The sequence below is a fragment of the Leiobunum rupestre genome, chromosome 2, assembly GCF_980474605.1.
Source record: "Leiobunum rupestre chromosome 2, qqLeiRupe1.1.hap1, whole genome shotgun sequence".
In the NCBI taxonomy this organism is placed as follows: domain Eukaryota; kingdom Metazoa; phylum Arthropoda; class Arachnida; order Opiliones; family Sclerosomatidae; genus Leiobunum; species Leiobunum rupestre.
The window spans coordinates 19,285,724-19,302,735 of NC_143385.1; positions in this window are offsets into that span (position 1 = coordinate 19,285,724).

The window sequence follows — 17,012 nt, forward strand, 5'->3', positions numbered from 1 at the left end:
TGGTTGCAATTACAAATGTGTTCTACGTTTAATTTTAAGTCTAACCAGCTTGGATCCGATTTAATTTGACCACTGGGAAGCCGATAAATAATACACCAAAATCCGTAAGGTCATGTGTGGTATTCTAATCAAGACACGACATTTAAGAACTTTTAAATCAAAAACTACCAGATCTAACGGATCAAAATTATCGTGACACTCTAAACTGAGTGGGTAGTTCGAAATTTTGTATTTTATGGTGACCTTGAAACACTAGTTCAAGGTCATTCAAAATTTATCTAGAGTATCATTAGGAATAGGAGAATGGTTCCAATTAGAAAAATTCCCGCCAAGGTTTTCAAGTCAAATAACCTTTTAACCGAGGTAAATAAACTAACAAAACTCCAAAATAAACGTTAATTAATTGATTTAAGACGTACCAAGTATTTTTAGTAAGTTTTTTTATTTAAAATGTTTTAAACACAAAGAAACGAAATAAGTACTTGAAATAAATAAGCAACTAATACACGAGCCCAAGCATGCGTAGTAGCCAATGGAGGAATTTTTTAACACTTTATAAAATAAGTCAAGAATTTAAGCAAGCTTGAAACATTACATTAACATTGTTATGTTCATTATTATTTGAAAGTTAATCTTCAGTTTTTCATTATTTATTTAAATTATTTGTAAATAATTCTTACGTTAATTAGTTGCTTATTTATTTCAAATACTTATTTAGTTTCTTTCGTTTTTAAAACATTTAAACTTTAAAAAATAATAAAAATACTTGGTACGTCTTAAATCAATTAATAAACGTTTATTTTGGAGTTTTATTGGTTTATTTACTTCGGGTAAAAGGTAATTTCACTCAGTGGGGGACTGGGTCTAATATTTTGGGCTGCCAGAACACAAATGGCCACAGCTTTAACAACTATAACGCTATCATGTTTGAGGGGCCCACTTTATTAACGGTCCTTGGGTCATCATAAAATACAAAATTTCGAACTACCCACTCATTTTAGAGTGTCACGACAATTTTGATCCATTAGATCTGGTAGTTTTCGATTTAAAAGTTCTTAAATGTCGAGTCTTCATATTAGATCGGGTCAAAGCTGTTTAGACTTAAAATTAAACGTAGAACACATTTCTATTTAGAACCACCATTCCTCTAATCCTAACGGTTCTCGAGCTAAAATTTGAATGACCTTGAAGACCTGGTTCAAGGTCATAGTAATTTTATTTGTTATTTGTCCCCTTGCACTCTCTATGTAACCTGGAAAATTCAAATTCTTACATAAAACACATTTTGAGTAATTGGCTCTGAATCGTTTTTTAGTTAAAACCCTGTATTGCATATTATTTTAAATATTTTACCTAACCAATTATCATCATCATTTTCCATGTTATATCAAATTGAGTTTTATTTCCCATTAGGATTTAGAAAACAAGATAAAGGTGTATAACTCGTTCTAGTGAGCAAGTGAAATATATGCTAATTTTGGTAAATCTTTCAATCAAAACAGACCATTGATGTGATAGAGTATTATGTTACTATGTTTTTCATTGATTCAAAGATAGTGTTTATGGGTAGCATAGCATGATTTGTAAAGAGCTTTTAATCGTTTACTTTTATCTCAATTATGTATCAAGAGTTTTCCAACTCTGCCGAGCTTTCAAATAAAAACCAACCATGTGTTATTTATATTTACCAATTTAACTTGAAATTTATATTTACTAAGGTAATGTGTAATTTATATTTAGCAAGGTAACGTGCAATTTATATTTACCAAGGTAACGTGCAAATTATATTTACTCTTAGTAAATATCATTTGCACGTTACCTTGGTAAATATAAATTGCACTTTACCTTAAGGTAAAGTGCAATTTATCTTTACCAAAGTAACGTGTACTTGATATTTACCAAGGCAAAGTGTAATTTATAGTCACAAATGAAACGTGTAATTTATAGCTACAAAGGCAACGTGAAATTTATAGCCACAAGGCAATATACATAGAACGGGGTACAGTTACACAAACATTGTAAATGAAAATAGCCACTTAGGCAATTTAAATGTTTACTAATTTTTTTTAAAGCTAAAAAAATTTCTAACGCACTTAATGTAAGTAAGCACATTTCTCAACAGTACTTGAATGGTGGGTCTCTAGCCCTGTTCTGGCTGTACTACCTTACAAATGTATGGCTCGTACACTACTGATCTTCAAATAACTATAATTTCCGGCTACTCACTCTTTAAGCTTTTGAATAATTAAGACCTATTTACATAGACGATTAAGTTTGAATGCCCAAAACGTTTATTGTTATAAAAAAATATTCAAATATTTACTATACTTCATTACTGTAAATGAAATTCCCAAAATTAGCTGGGTAAAAAAAATTGTGGAAGATATAAAACGAAATTAATTTTAAACTAAATTTCACTTTGCACAAAATTCTTTCTGGTAGTACGAAGTACGTAATTTTTAACCTGGAATATTTGAACGGGATCTACGGGCTAATTTCCCTACGAAGCAAAGGCTTAACGGTTAAATTTTAATTACGATTAAACTGCAATTAAATTAAATACGATAATGATAATTTTTACGTAAAAAATACTTCCTTGCCTATAAATAATGAAATTTAAATAAAGATACCATAAGAAATGGTTTATTATTTCTAGTGTAAAGTTAATTCGAAGACCGGAAAAAAATTGATTTTTGTATTTTTCCGCGAAACTGTCTACGAGCTGATCAGTTGGCCTTCCATGTCAAAAATCGTACAATAACTCAATACCGTACAAAGCTTCTTATCTACAGTCGACTAACCTTCATTAAATGACGGGATTCCAATACGTTTTTCGCTGAAGTTGACAGTAGCAACAAAGCCGTTTGGCTATCTCTGTACTGTACACCAACGCTGATAAATTAATATTAATTGTACTGCTAGTCAATTATTGTTGAAAGTAAGAATAATGCCGCTAGGCATCCACAATACTGAATCTTGGGCATGAAAAAAGCTTACTTGAAAATAAAGTCTAAATGTTTTAGCTACCCGACTATGGATTTTCCAGCGCTTTGCTTCATTAAATTTCGCCATAGGAAAGTGGGCTGAGGTCTTAGATGACTTGCTCTATCGAGCAAGTTAATGAGCGAACTACATGTGGTCCCTCATTCTACTTTGTCTACTACTAACTTCTGTTTTGAAGACAGGGTGAGTGGCCTCCTGTGGCCTTTCCACACCTGGAATCGCGGAGAATAAAATATTAATTGGTGGAAGAAGTCTTTCGTATTCCTTTTTCCACAGTGGTTGACCTGATTTTAAAGGTGCTCAAGTGCGTGTTTCTTAGAGAGTGCTTGTCTCTATTAAAGCTTCTGAATTAACCTATGCGCCCTTTAAATTATGCCTAATAAGAAATATTTGTATTTAATTTTTTGTGTAAAATATTATATTTTAGCAAAAGTATAATACAATTATGTAAACAGTGTAGTACGGGTGTTAATAAAATAAAAGGTATATACCGGTACTACAAGCGGAGCATAAAAGTCATTACGCCTACTACAACGGTGGTCTCATCCCTTACGCCAGCATCCACCGCCCGGACAATTGACAATACAGTCCTAGGCAGTAGAACCCTACTTGTGACGGTCTCAGCCTCAACGCTAGCTACTCAGTAGGGATTGCAATCCAGCAGGGTTTTCAATACAGCTGGATTTTTGCTGGACCGACATCAATCCAGCTGGATCCAACGCGGATCCAGCAATTTATATATTTTTCAAAAAACAAAAGAATTTTATCAAAAATGCACGCCAAAATATACCTCTCCTCGGAAGTTTTCCGTGGATAACTAACAGGAGTTTTTTGGAAAGGCGATACTAGCGTCACCTGGCGGTCGTACTGTACTAAATAGCGTGACAAATTTAAACATATCCTGTTATTCCTCCATGGTATGTCTACGATATTATTTATTTGCAATTAGTAGACGTGGCAGTCATTGGCTCAGCTGTAAAAGATCGGTTTTGCCCTGATGAACCTTTTACAAAGTTCATGAAACTGCCAACGCGGTGAATACATTTTGTTAACAGTCACTCCAAAAAATTGTAAAATCCTTGGATCCAGCAGACCGAAAAATGTGCTGGATCCAGCTGGATTGCTGGATGAGGGATCCAGCAATTGCAATCCCTACTACTCAGCCCGTAAAAAGACGCAGAATTGGGGCGAGTGGTTAGCACTTTCGCCTCGCAGCAAGAGGAGTCGGGGTCGATCCCAGCTTGTGTCACTAGGTGAAAACTTGGAACAACTCCTTCTGCGTTGAGTTTACACGTTCTTTCCCCACTGGTTTAAGGGGTTTTCCCCCGAGGTCTTCGGTTTCCACTTCCATAAAAACTTGTCGAGGGTTAACGGTAAAAGTGAGTGTAGGGAGCTGTTGGCTTGAAGGGCTTGCATTGTAACCCGACCACCTAAATTAAAGGCTTTAACAGTCGCTTGATGACTTAGGCCTAAGGTGGTGCCTTACGTATTAGCCTAGCAGATTATTGCTTCGCGCACAGCGGAGTGATAGAGATTAAATGATCTTGCCCCTCTAGCCGACACCTTACCTGTGTTGGTAGAGAGACAAACCCTTCAGAAATGGTTTTGAAAGGAGAACGACAGGCACACTGCAACCCACGTAAACCCGTATACAGCTGGTAACAGAGATCCCGGTGTGGCTCCAAGAGTACCAGAAACAGGTTCACAGCTCATCCTACGGAGACCTGCTGCCCCACATCAAGTTTCCGGTCCCTTCCGGACTGAAGTCGGAGATGGAGATAGGACTATTTGATCACGGATAACATATCCCAGTGTACCATCGTCCTTATGGGTTACAAGAGCCGAACCCTGACTCCCCGGTAAAGCCACCAGATATGGCATACGGTACCTGTTAAGGGCCTGTAACCAAGTAATATAGAAGTGATAAAATTTTGAAAATAGTTCACTATCAGCGCTGTGAAAATGAGGGGCTATGAATCTAAAATCACCGGGGCTTGCCAAACAGTTATGCATATTGGGTGTCATGCACTTCCCCTTGAAGAATTTAGCAATAGGGCCAACGATAACGTGGTTTTGCCCAGGCTCAGCAACGTCATTGCAGAGTCCAAGTTCCAGAATTACTTGGATACTTTACTTTTTATTAAAATGAACGCCTCTATTAGCTACAAATGGTAAATGCGTAATCTTGCAGAATATTAAATGAATTTCATGGTATATATTCCTTTGATTTTAGCTGATATTTAAGCTTTTATATCAAGATTTGGATTGGTATCACCAAGAATATTGATACTTCACAAGAATGATTGCATTGATATAAGCTCCATGGTTCCGTAGGTTGGCGGAAGGAATAACGACACGGGCGTGTGCTAAAATCGATGTGGAAGATGTCAGTTTCCGCGAATCAATGAAATAGCGGAATGATTGGGTTTTAGGGGATCGGAGGAATGAGGTTTACTGTTCGAGCATATGTTAAATTGAGAAAATTGCTTAAAATCTGCAAATCTGGGGAAAATCGGTTTGTAGTTGATTTTTGCGTGATCAGCGCTTGTCATCATAGTGACGTAAGAAGTTACTGAGAGATGTTATTTCTAGCGTTAAAAGGAACCACCTATGGACTGCAATGCAAAATATGATAAAATTAGCGAATAAGTAGATTAGTCCATTATGAAAAGGGATAAAAATGCTAAACCCTTAACAAATTTGAAGAAATTTAAAAACTTACAAATAGCTCGTACAGATAGGTCTTCGAGCAAACCAAATGACCAAACATCTTTTATGTAAAAAAACAAAATAAAATAAAGTCACTTTCACCATTTCATCTGAGCTGTCTTAGAAAATGTGTTGCCCATATTCCTTTTCCATACGACTGTTCAAACTTTTGGCTTGACTTTTCTTTGATAATATTTTATTTCTCCCACCTCCACGGTCCAATTGGTGCTTCAACCACATTTTGATAACCGTATCAATGTCATATGTTTTGGTTTTTCGAAATCCACTCATTTCTTGAAGAGCAGCTGTAATTAATTACAGTTCGTAAAAAACAAGTGGATACAAATTATTTTTTTGTTCAGTGTTTCAACCTACCAATAATAAAAAATTTCAATTTAAGACTAGAGAACGCAATAAACCCCTTTTCCCGCTAAAGTTCATTTCTTAAATGAAGTCATGATTTAAAGTGTGTCTTAGAACTCTTTGAACGGTATCTCCTACAGTCCATTGCCCGCAAGGGGGGGCCCCCTAAACGAAATGAAAAAATTGGAAGGTCGTTTTCCCATATGAACGAAAATCGAAAGTTGGAGTACAAACTCGTAATTTTTCAGAAAAATACCGATCATTGTCCGATGTCCTCCCGAAGTAAGACCATGATATCGGGCAATGATCGGTTTTTTAAATTTACCCGAAAAATTATGATTTCTTTTTCCTTATTCTCGAATTTCTTCTACGAGTTCGTCTACGCTTTTCGATTCCGGTGGACCATAGATATATGAAACGTATATAAAGGTCTAGATAAAATATTTCAAAGGGAGTTAATAAGGAGGTGACAGCTAGCAGAAACGCGTAATTTCTGCAGGCTATCCTTATAAGGCGCTTTCTATCGGTAAGAAAGCTCGTGCTATCGTCGCGAGAGCCATTGTCTCCTGCTTGAAAATTATACTAAAAGTCACCAACAGATGGTGTCTAAAGCCTGCGGAAAGGTCAATCACTTAGTACTAAAATGCTAAGAGAGCTCGCGCTCTTGGTCACGTGCTTTCCTCGGTGTCTGCTAGGTGTCAATTCCGTATTTTATGTTAGGCTTAGACGCCCCGATATTTATCTAGACCTTTATATACATTTCTCATATCTATGCGGTGGACTCTGCGCTCGACTCTGCGCTTATTTAAGTTCCTGCTTGACATTTTCTCTTTTGTTTTAAAAAATTAGGTAACGCAGGGAAAGCGACGTAGAATATTCTAGGTTTAAACAAAACTTATTTTGTTTCACTTACCCTGGATAGAAATTAACTGATAGAGCCTATATTTAACTTAAATATAATTTCATTTTTAAACTAACAGATAATAAACTCTAGTAACTGATTATAAATAAACGAAGAAGCAAAAACCATATGAAATCCAGTAAATATATTATCTTTTTCAAAATAATAATATATTTACCGAACCTCTTATGGTTTATGGCTAACTCATTCGTTTTTTTTATAATTGACACTAGTAAATTATTAGAGTGCAATATTTGTTAGTTAAAAGATGAAATTACTCAATACATTAAAGTAAATAAAAGGGAAAATTAGTTTTGTTTAAACTCAATACAAAATAAAATCACCGTCACGTACTCTGCTTTATTACAATTATAGAAAAAGTACGAAATTCGACTCGTTTTCGGTTCGGTAGTTGGTACTCTTCAGAGTCTTCAACGTGAAGGAAAAATTGTTATCCGAGGTACTTTTTGGTTGAAAAATCAAGTTGAAATTATGATTTTCATAATGACTGCTTAAAACGCGCTAAAAGTGGTACTTTACTGAATTATTTCGTAAAAAAATCGAAAACTATTTGTTCAAATGACTAAAGCAATGGTGAGGCCGAGGCTGCGGAAACCGAGGCTACGGACGACGCAGTGACTAATTTGGATTATGTTTCAAATACCAATCCGACGATTGAGGATCTCCTGAAATAAGATAGTAAGTCTTTAGCTATTGACTATTCTGGCGATATTGCAATATTGAAAGAACGAAAATTAAATTCTGAGGAAGATTTGGATATATTGAAAAGGGTGTGGAAACCTGAACCAAATTTTAAATTTCCCGCAACGTCCGCTGCGAGTCATAATCGAAGTTTTCAATATAATTGATTTAAAAAATTTTAATGGCTTTTGTATTCCAAAGTTTAAAACATTGCGTATTGTAGATATTGCGTTTTTTTTGCTCCTATTAATGTTGGAAAAAACCCATCCGAAGATCCAGGTCAGTTAGTTACGCAAGGTTAACAACTGGAAAAGAGCTTTTGAAAAATTTAATAATCATCAACACGCGCAATATCATATAACGGCCGTTTTGACGTACGAAAAGCTTCGCGATATACGAGACGGACACTGTACTTCAATTGATCGACAAATTGATTTCAGGGTGACCATTCTTCCTTTATTTTATAATTTTTCCTATATTTCAATGCTTTCCTTTATTTTCCTATAATTTAACCAATTTTCCTATATTTTCCTATAATTAGATATTATTTTGTATTTCGTGCGGTTTTTACGAATTCCCCGCGTGCCTAGTTCGCTTTTTGTAATACAGATGTACTTAATGCCTTTGATAAAATGTAAACTGCTTCTCTAAAGAACTGCACTGAACGGAATTAAGAATATCGTAGTCTGCTTAATTAGAGTTTCTTTTATATTAACACAAATTTAAATTTTATTTATGCAAATTTTCCTATATGTTACTATATTATCAAAGTTAATACTCCTATATGTTCCTGTTTTTTTTTAAAGAAAATACTCCTATACTCTCCTATAAATCGACTGTTGAATTTCCTATATTCCTATAAATTTTTTGGGGTTTTTCAGTGGTCACCCTGTGATTTAAGCAGTGCATCTCAAGCAACAACTAATAGAAAACGATTAGAACCGATAATTAAAACAGTAATTTTATGCGGTCGGCAAAATATTTCCCTAAGAGGTCATCGTGATTATGGTGAATTTTCAATTGAAAACGAACCAGTTGCCAATGAAGGTAATTTTCGAGCTTTGTTAAGAGCAAGAGTCGATGCGGGTGACGAAAACCTTATCGAACATTTCAAGTATGGTGGTAAAAACACAACGTGCATCAGCTGGAACATTCAAAACCAAATAATAAATGCGTGTTACGATGTAATTTTGAACCGTTTGGTTATGAAAATTAATTCAGTGAAATGTTTTACCATTCTTGCGGATGAAACTTGCGACATATCTACAACGGAACAATTTTCATTGTGTGTGAGATATATAGACGAAGAAAACGACATCAGAATTTGTTAACAATTTTTACAGTTTGTTCCTGTAACTAGTACAGGTAAAAACTTATCTGATAAAATATTAGAAAGCTTTACCGATTATGGAATCGATTTGTCGTATCTACGTGGGCAAGGGTACGACAGAGCAGCGTCAATGAGTGGAAAGTTTAATGGTGTTCAGTCTCACATATCAGCGATTTACCCACAAGCGTTGTATGTTCACTGCGCGTCCCACAGTTTAAATTTGGCAATATGAAATGCCGTTTCGGTGACCCAAATACGAAATTGCATCGGCATAATTGAAAAAGTGTACAATTTTTTTAATACCCCAAAAAGACAAGACGCATTGTTTCAAAATATTTATAAATATACACCTGAATCTAAGAGGCAGAAACTACGTCGAGTGTGCCCGACTAGCTGGCTAGAAAGACACGAAGCAATTATTACTATGGTAGAGTTGTATGATGCTGTAATACAGTCTTGAAGCAATATCGTCTTCTTGGGACGATGAAGACTCGACCTCTAACTCAAAACTTTTGATTAATTCTTTGTGCGAATTTAGCTTTATGATATCTTTATATACCATACAAAAAGTATTTGCGTATACATTACCATTGTCTAAAATAATGCAAAAATTTGATAGTGACCTGTTAAATGCCCTAAGTTTTGCTGATGACGTTGTGGATCAAATAAGTATTCTTCGTGAATCACCGGAATCTTCGTTTAAAGAAATTTACGATGAAGCGTGTTTAAAAGCTAATAACTTCAATTTCGATATTAAAAAGCCAAGGACTACATCGAAACAAACATTGAGATCCAATGTTCCATCGGATTCCGTCAAAAAATATTTTAGGAGGACTACTTTTTTACCATTTTTGGAACTTAATTATTAAGTAAACTCCAGGAACGTTTCAAGCGACACCGGAGCATTTTAAAAAACTTTTTAACTCTTCTCCCTAAAGAAAATATCTTAGCAGAATGTGAAATAAATAAATTTCTTGAGCTTTGCGAATTTTACGAACGTGATTTGTCTACTACGAATTCAGCGGTGTTAATAGCAGAAATTAAATTATGGCACAAAAAAATTGAAAACCCTGTTTCAAGCCACACCTGCAAAAACGCTATTGACGCGTTATCGAAATGCGATAAAATTATATATCCTAAAAATATTTGTAACACTTCCGGTAACATCTTGCGTTAGTGAAAAGTCATTTTCAACGTTACGTCTTTTAAAGACTAATTTAAGATCAACCATGACCCAATCTCGATTGAAAGGAATGGCTATGTTGTATATACATAGAAGTTGTCCAAGAACTTTGTAAAAAGAACCGAAAACTAGACTTTACCATCTAATAAACTTTTATAAAGATTTTAGGCTTTGTCTTTCATTAAATGTCTTCAAATTATTTCAACTTAGTTTACTAGACCAATCAGGCCCCCCCACCCTAAAAAATCCTGGGTGCGCCACTGCTACAGTTTTTTCGCCCATTGAAGCAAGATGTGAAATCAATGTGTAAAATTGTATATCTTCAGTTCACCTGTGCCAAAAGATAAGATTTATTACCGATTTAAATCTCTGAGGCCAGAAAACTTCGTGTAGACAGTGCGCCGGAACATTTCATCTTTAGCACAGCAAACTGTTTCAATGAAATTATATGTAAAATTATTGATACATAATTCAATTTTAAGATACAATTCACATGATGAATGCAAATTGGAATTAGCAGTAGCTTTAGCTGTATTTTTCTGGTTAGAACGTTTCCCGATCGGACATAAAATTTACTTTGGTATGCTATAAATTTGAGAGCTCTAATAAGAGTACTATATTAGAAGATCATTTTGGTAAATATTTTAGTACCTAGTGAATGACTTGAGTGTGGAGTGTTGAAAATGTTTTGAGTTGCATTTCCACACTTCACGTTTTCTAGATTTTTGATAATATTTGCTTGAGATCATATTGATCTAAATTTTTTAAACTAAATTGAAGTAGTTTGCCGTTTTCGACTTGTCTGAGAGTCGACCAGGTCTTATTACAGTAACTCAGCCGACCCCGAAATGCGTAGTCGTTTTCTAGTTGGCTCATTGTCGAGAAGGTCTTATAATAGTATCTCAGCGGACAAATGAAATGGTTGGCCGTTTTTGAGTTGGCTCAGAGTCGACAAGGTCTTATTAAGTATCTCAGCCGACGAACGAAATGGGTTGCCGTTTTCGAGTTGGCTCAGAGTCGACAAGGTCCTATAAGAGTATCTCAGCCGACCACGGAATGGGTAGTCGTTTTCGAGTTGGCTCAGAGTCGAGAAGGTCTTATAATAGTATCTCAGCCAACCAACGAAATGGGTTGCCGTTTTCTAAATGGCTCAGAGTCGACAAGGTCTTATAGTATTTCAGCCAACCACGAAAAGGATAGTCATTTTCGAGTTGACTCTTGTAGAGAAGGTCTTATAACAGTATCTCAGTTGACCACGAAATGGTACCAGTCGTTTTCAAGTTGGCTCAGAGTCGACAAGGTCTTATAACAGTTTCCCAGCGTTATTTAGTAAAGGCTACCAAATTATAAAACCCTTTTTGAATAAATCTTTATATACAACGATAATATTTTTTTTCTCCTGAAATTTAATAGAATATGTCAGCTTACACACTCTGCAACTAGCGTCACTAACCACAAGCTTCTTTTAAACCTTGTTTAAGCTTCTGGAGAGTTCAGCATAAACAAGGCACTTGCCTGAAAAAGTGGCGTAGTCCTGTTATCCCAGACGTCTGGGACGGCCTTGTAAGGTCAATCACCAATCTCCTCACGGTTATTTCCTCCCGTTGCCGTGGCCTTGACATATATATCACCCCTGAATAATTGGTGATTGGCTAGTCCACTGAAATGTTTCATACTCTTAAAAATAAATATGGAACTTTTAAAACCTGTCTAAAAAAGAAATATCATATTATAAGCCTGTTGTTAGGCATTATATTTCAGTGTTTGGAAAATATGTGCCCTTTAAATGTAACTGATTGGTAAGTATTTGAAACATGTAAGGTGATTGTATTGACGAAAGAAAAACACTGAATTTGAACTTGAACTTCACTAACGTTTTTTTTAACGTATAACATGAAGAACACACAAAAGTGCTCTGTTTGAACGTTGGTTGTTAAATAACTGTTTCAGTTTATTTTTAACATAAACCACAAACCAGTCGTCTCTTTGGAAAAATTGCCTTTCTTTAGCATTAAACGTCTACGAAATTAGTCATACAGTCGCACTTCACAGTACTTATTCAAAAATATCGATTTATTAATAGATCCTGCTCCTATTTCTTATTATAACTTAAAGTTGAATATTACTTTTATACCATTCGAGGATCGAATTAAATTTCTCTATTCAAAATATGGACACATTGACAAAATATCAAATCAAAACTTAATTACGTGGCCTTTCCTTCCAACAGAACATTTAAAGAGGATGCCACCCCTTAAATATTTAAAGATCTCAAGTCTGGTTGTCTCTCAAACGGGTTAACGAAAATGAAGTGCCCTATTTTGTGGGATTGCGAGATGTTAGCGCAAAACCTTAAGATTAAGTCTTTCATTGAATTTTGACTCAATCCTGTATCTTGCACACTTGACGCGGAATAAGTAGTTCTGAAAATTCACCGAGTGTCACAAGCTGAAACCTGTTCCGTATCGGAAAAGCGTTAAATTGAGCCTCTTACCCTCTCCACTTTTGGCTATGTGCGAATGAATTTCCAATCTGCACAGATAAAAATTGATAAATACCAACTTTAAAAAATTGTGCACCCTATCAGAACGAGTTCGTTCATGTGTTAACCTGAAAATATACATTAAATGGAACTAAAAGGCAAGCAATCCTTCAAAAATCAAATTTTTAACAAAACTGAATTTAAGATGTCGTTCAAACTTCCAAAGCACTTGGCTGGACCTTAGTAAAATCAATCTATAAATGCAGAGCTATGGGCATCGGTGCGGAATCAAGAAAGTTTTGATTGAGGTGTCATTTACAATTTTGGCGGTGACGTTTAAAGAGTTATACTTTTAACCCCGCTACTAGTACTAAAATAGCTAAAAATCTATAAAATGCACACTAAAATAGGTACCAGACCAAATTCAAAGTTAATGATCGCTCAAAAATATTGCAACCATTTTTAACCAATCATTAGATGACTTATATAGAACGTGGTGGTGGTGGTTAAGTTCGATGTAAAAAACAAGTTGAATCGAATAGCTTTATCACGATTAATTGGTGGCTGAGCTCTCATTATGAGCCAAGACACATAGAAACAAATGTAGAAAGTTTTAACGGCGTCTACACTTTCCCTGTACACGTTAAACTATACGAGATTTATCACTTTATCTTCGTTGGCATAGAAAGTAGAAATTTGCAAGTGTGTTAAATGTAAAGCATGCGCCAAAAATATCGAAAACTTAACGAAGCAAGTTGAAAAACCAAAAAAGTACCTCTCCTCGGACGAATGCGAATTCGTCGAAGGTCGCCTATCCAGCCAAATGGGTTATTAATAAAGCGGCTAATATTACTTAAGGATAATGTATTAATGAAATCACGATAAAGTTAAAAAAATAACAGCAATAAACTGTAATGACGTGGAAATTATGGAAATATTTCGTAATTTTAATCGTTCCTTAACACAATGTAGACATAACTGGCTTATACTCGAAAAAAATTTTTGAATAATATTTGCAATGCGAGCTAAAACGTCTTAAAACAGGTGCCTTCTATCAAATTGAAGCGGTATCGATTCGTGTCCGGCATGAATGTAGTCTTTGCCACCCAAGCTAAGGTTTATTTTTCGCTTATATTTTGTAGGCTCGTTTTCCTGAAATGCTCTATTCCGATGGATTAATAGTTAAACACACGCCTTCCATTCAGGTGAATCGGGTTCGAATCCCTACCGCAGCTTTTGGGTTTTACAATAAAGCTCAATTTATAACTGTAGGATACAGTTTTAATCGGTTTAAAACGATTTAGCACGGTTCATGCAACTCCTACGAAAGCAAGGAAAAGTGTGGACAAGGCTTAAGACCTATACCGTAAACACTTAATTGGTGGAAGCCCTGCTACTAGGCTCAGCTGATATTTCAGTTAAATAGACTGGTTTATGATTTGTGTGAGTCAAAAATGTTAGGCATTTTCAGATTTCTATACACTTAAAACCTATCTTTAGTATCCTAAACAATTTTTGTCCCTTCTTGGAGTAATAAAAGACAGCCAGCTAGCGAAATCATTTTCTTCCTTAGCGTAGCTTAGCTTTTCACAATTTTAAAATATATTTTGTAACTAATTGTAAGCCGCTTTTTATCTGCTGGATAAAATTAAAAAGATAGCAAGAAAAATAGAAGACTTGCTGGTATTCAAAAGTAACAATTCGTTATACGCGAAGACATAAATACATTTTTACGTTCTTTGTTTATAAAATTTTGCGTAATGTTTAGATTGTTTATGACAAAGATACTACGAAATGTTTATCAGAAAATTTTTTTGTATCGTGAGTTCTAAGGTTAAGTTAGCTTTTAAGAATAAACTGTATAATCTATGAATTATAAATAAAATGAAATAAAAGAAAAAAAATTTGGGAATCCTGTAAAAACTATTCTTTTATAATCGAATATTTAAAACTTGAAACTATTTTAGAAAATAACAAATATACAATAATTATGCAGAAGCCTTTTAATAAGTTCTTTATTGTTTAATTCCTATATCTGATTTCGGATATTTGTAAACAAGATAGAAATGTTTTTGGTGAAAAATGCCATAGCAGATCCAATTGGAACACGTTGTTTATGGCACAAAATCACAAGGGAGAGCATTTCCGAGTTGAAACAAAGGTGGAAACACCTACGCGTTGCCGGGAGTAGTGGCGTACTCCTGTAATCCCAAGCGTCTGGGAGGCAGAGTTTGTGGATGGCGGTGTGAGGATGACCACTAATATCCCAACGGGTAGTTGTCATACTTCCACCACGAGTGTCCCGTCCCTATCCCCAAGAATCCCCCCGTTGACTTGGCCGTAACACATGTCTCAAACCTGATTAATCAGATGGACGAGCGGACTGAATTGTCTCACCCGTTACAATCGCTCATAACGAGCTAAAAAAAAACACGCACGCGTTTTCTACTCTATCAATATAAACATAGTTAATAAACTATCATTATTGTGAACCTTGCAAAATATGCACTACTGAAGTGTATAAAGATACGAAAATAATTGTGGAAGTTTGATGATTAGGGTGTTTGCGTGTTTTGAAGTAAAGAACTAATAGCGAAACACTTTAATAAAGTTGTGCTAGGATCAATATTATCATATGCCTGAAAACTATTTCGTGCAGGCTATTGTTCACGTTCAGATTATTTTTTCTTTCAACGTTCATTTTCAAGAAGTAGCTAATGAAGACGAATAAATTAAGTTTCCATTTGAATCTAATGATATAGGCCACTTCGGAAATTACTTCGAAACAAAGCTCACGCTAAAAAAGCGGCATGCGAGAAGAAAAGTATCATTAAAAGACTTGCCTTTTATAATCCAACAACGAAGCGCCACGCTTAAGCCAAGTGGAAGACGAGACGACAGGTTTGTAAATTTTGGTTTTCTTACAAAAAATAAAAGTTATAATTTCAATTTGATCGATCTTCAAAACGTAAAATTTTATTTTATAATCAATATCTATAAACTTTTCGACCAAAATTGAGATTTCAGTTCAAAAGTTGAAAATAGTATACTTCTAATATTTTTTTGGTTTCGTCCCTGCTGATATGTTTCTTGTGTGCACGTAAATGGTTCAATTTAGCGGAAAGGCTCATTCTCTTCCGAAAAATAACCTATTCCAAATTATTTATTATTTTTAAACGGTTAAAGGAGTTACCAATGTAAGATAATTCTCTTAATGAATTTATAAAACATACATTTACTAAATTCTGTCTATACATCAGTATTTAAATTTGGCACTCATGAAAAACTGCAGTTACAATGCAGTAGCCTGTTTAAATTGTTAAAGGGACTTTCAAAAAAGACCTGGTCGAATTGAAATACGTCATTCAGTCGTAACTTAGGGTTCACAATGAACGGCAACTGAGTTACGGATTTTAAATTGACTAGAGGGTCTCTTGAAAGTCTCTTTAATAAAAGAAAATTCATGACTTATCTTTTCTAAGCTAAAGGACAAGACACATGGCTCTCCTTGCACTTGTAGGCTCAGGTAGAGAATATCATCTGTTATTGTGAAAATTGAGGATATAGCTGCACCCAAAATTTCTGTTAACTTTACTAACATTCTTGATTAAATTGATTGAAAATCTATTTATTGATGACTTTTTTGTCTATAATGAGTTTCAACAATTTAAATGCCCTAATTTTACACGTTATCCTTTACAATTTAAAATTTTCTCAGTTTACAGTTACAGTTTCAAGGTTCAAATTTAAAGGAAGGGATTTAAAATATCTAAAAGGTGAGAGAAATCGATGGAAATTATTTTATAAATATATCTTGCTTTTTAAAATAATTCCAAAAAATAACTCTTTAATTCTAAAACATTTCCAATATCTGTGCCTTCATAGATCCCAACTTCTCCCCCTTAAATCAACCTTCCATCGGCTTTGATTAAAGTTTTTTTTATTTAATAGTTGTCCCTTTGCTCTGCCTCACAGGGCATATTTTACCTAAAATTTATAATTGGAAATAAAAGCATATGTTAGAAAATAAATAGGTTTTATTTTAAATAGATTTTGAACCGACATTTTAATATTATTGAATGTAATTTAATATATTGAATATTATTTTAAATATTTTTCCTAACCAATTATCATCATAATTTCCCACTGTTATGTCAAATTGAGTTTTAATTGCCCATTAGGATTTAGATAACAAGATGTAGGTGTATAACTGGTTCTAGTGAGCAATTGAAATATATGCTTATTTTGGTAAAACTTTCAATAAAAAACAGACCTTTGATGAGATAGTGTATTATATTAATATGTTTTTCATTGATTCAAAGATAGTGTATATGGGTAG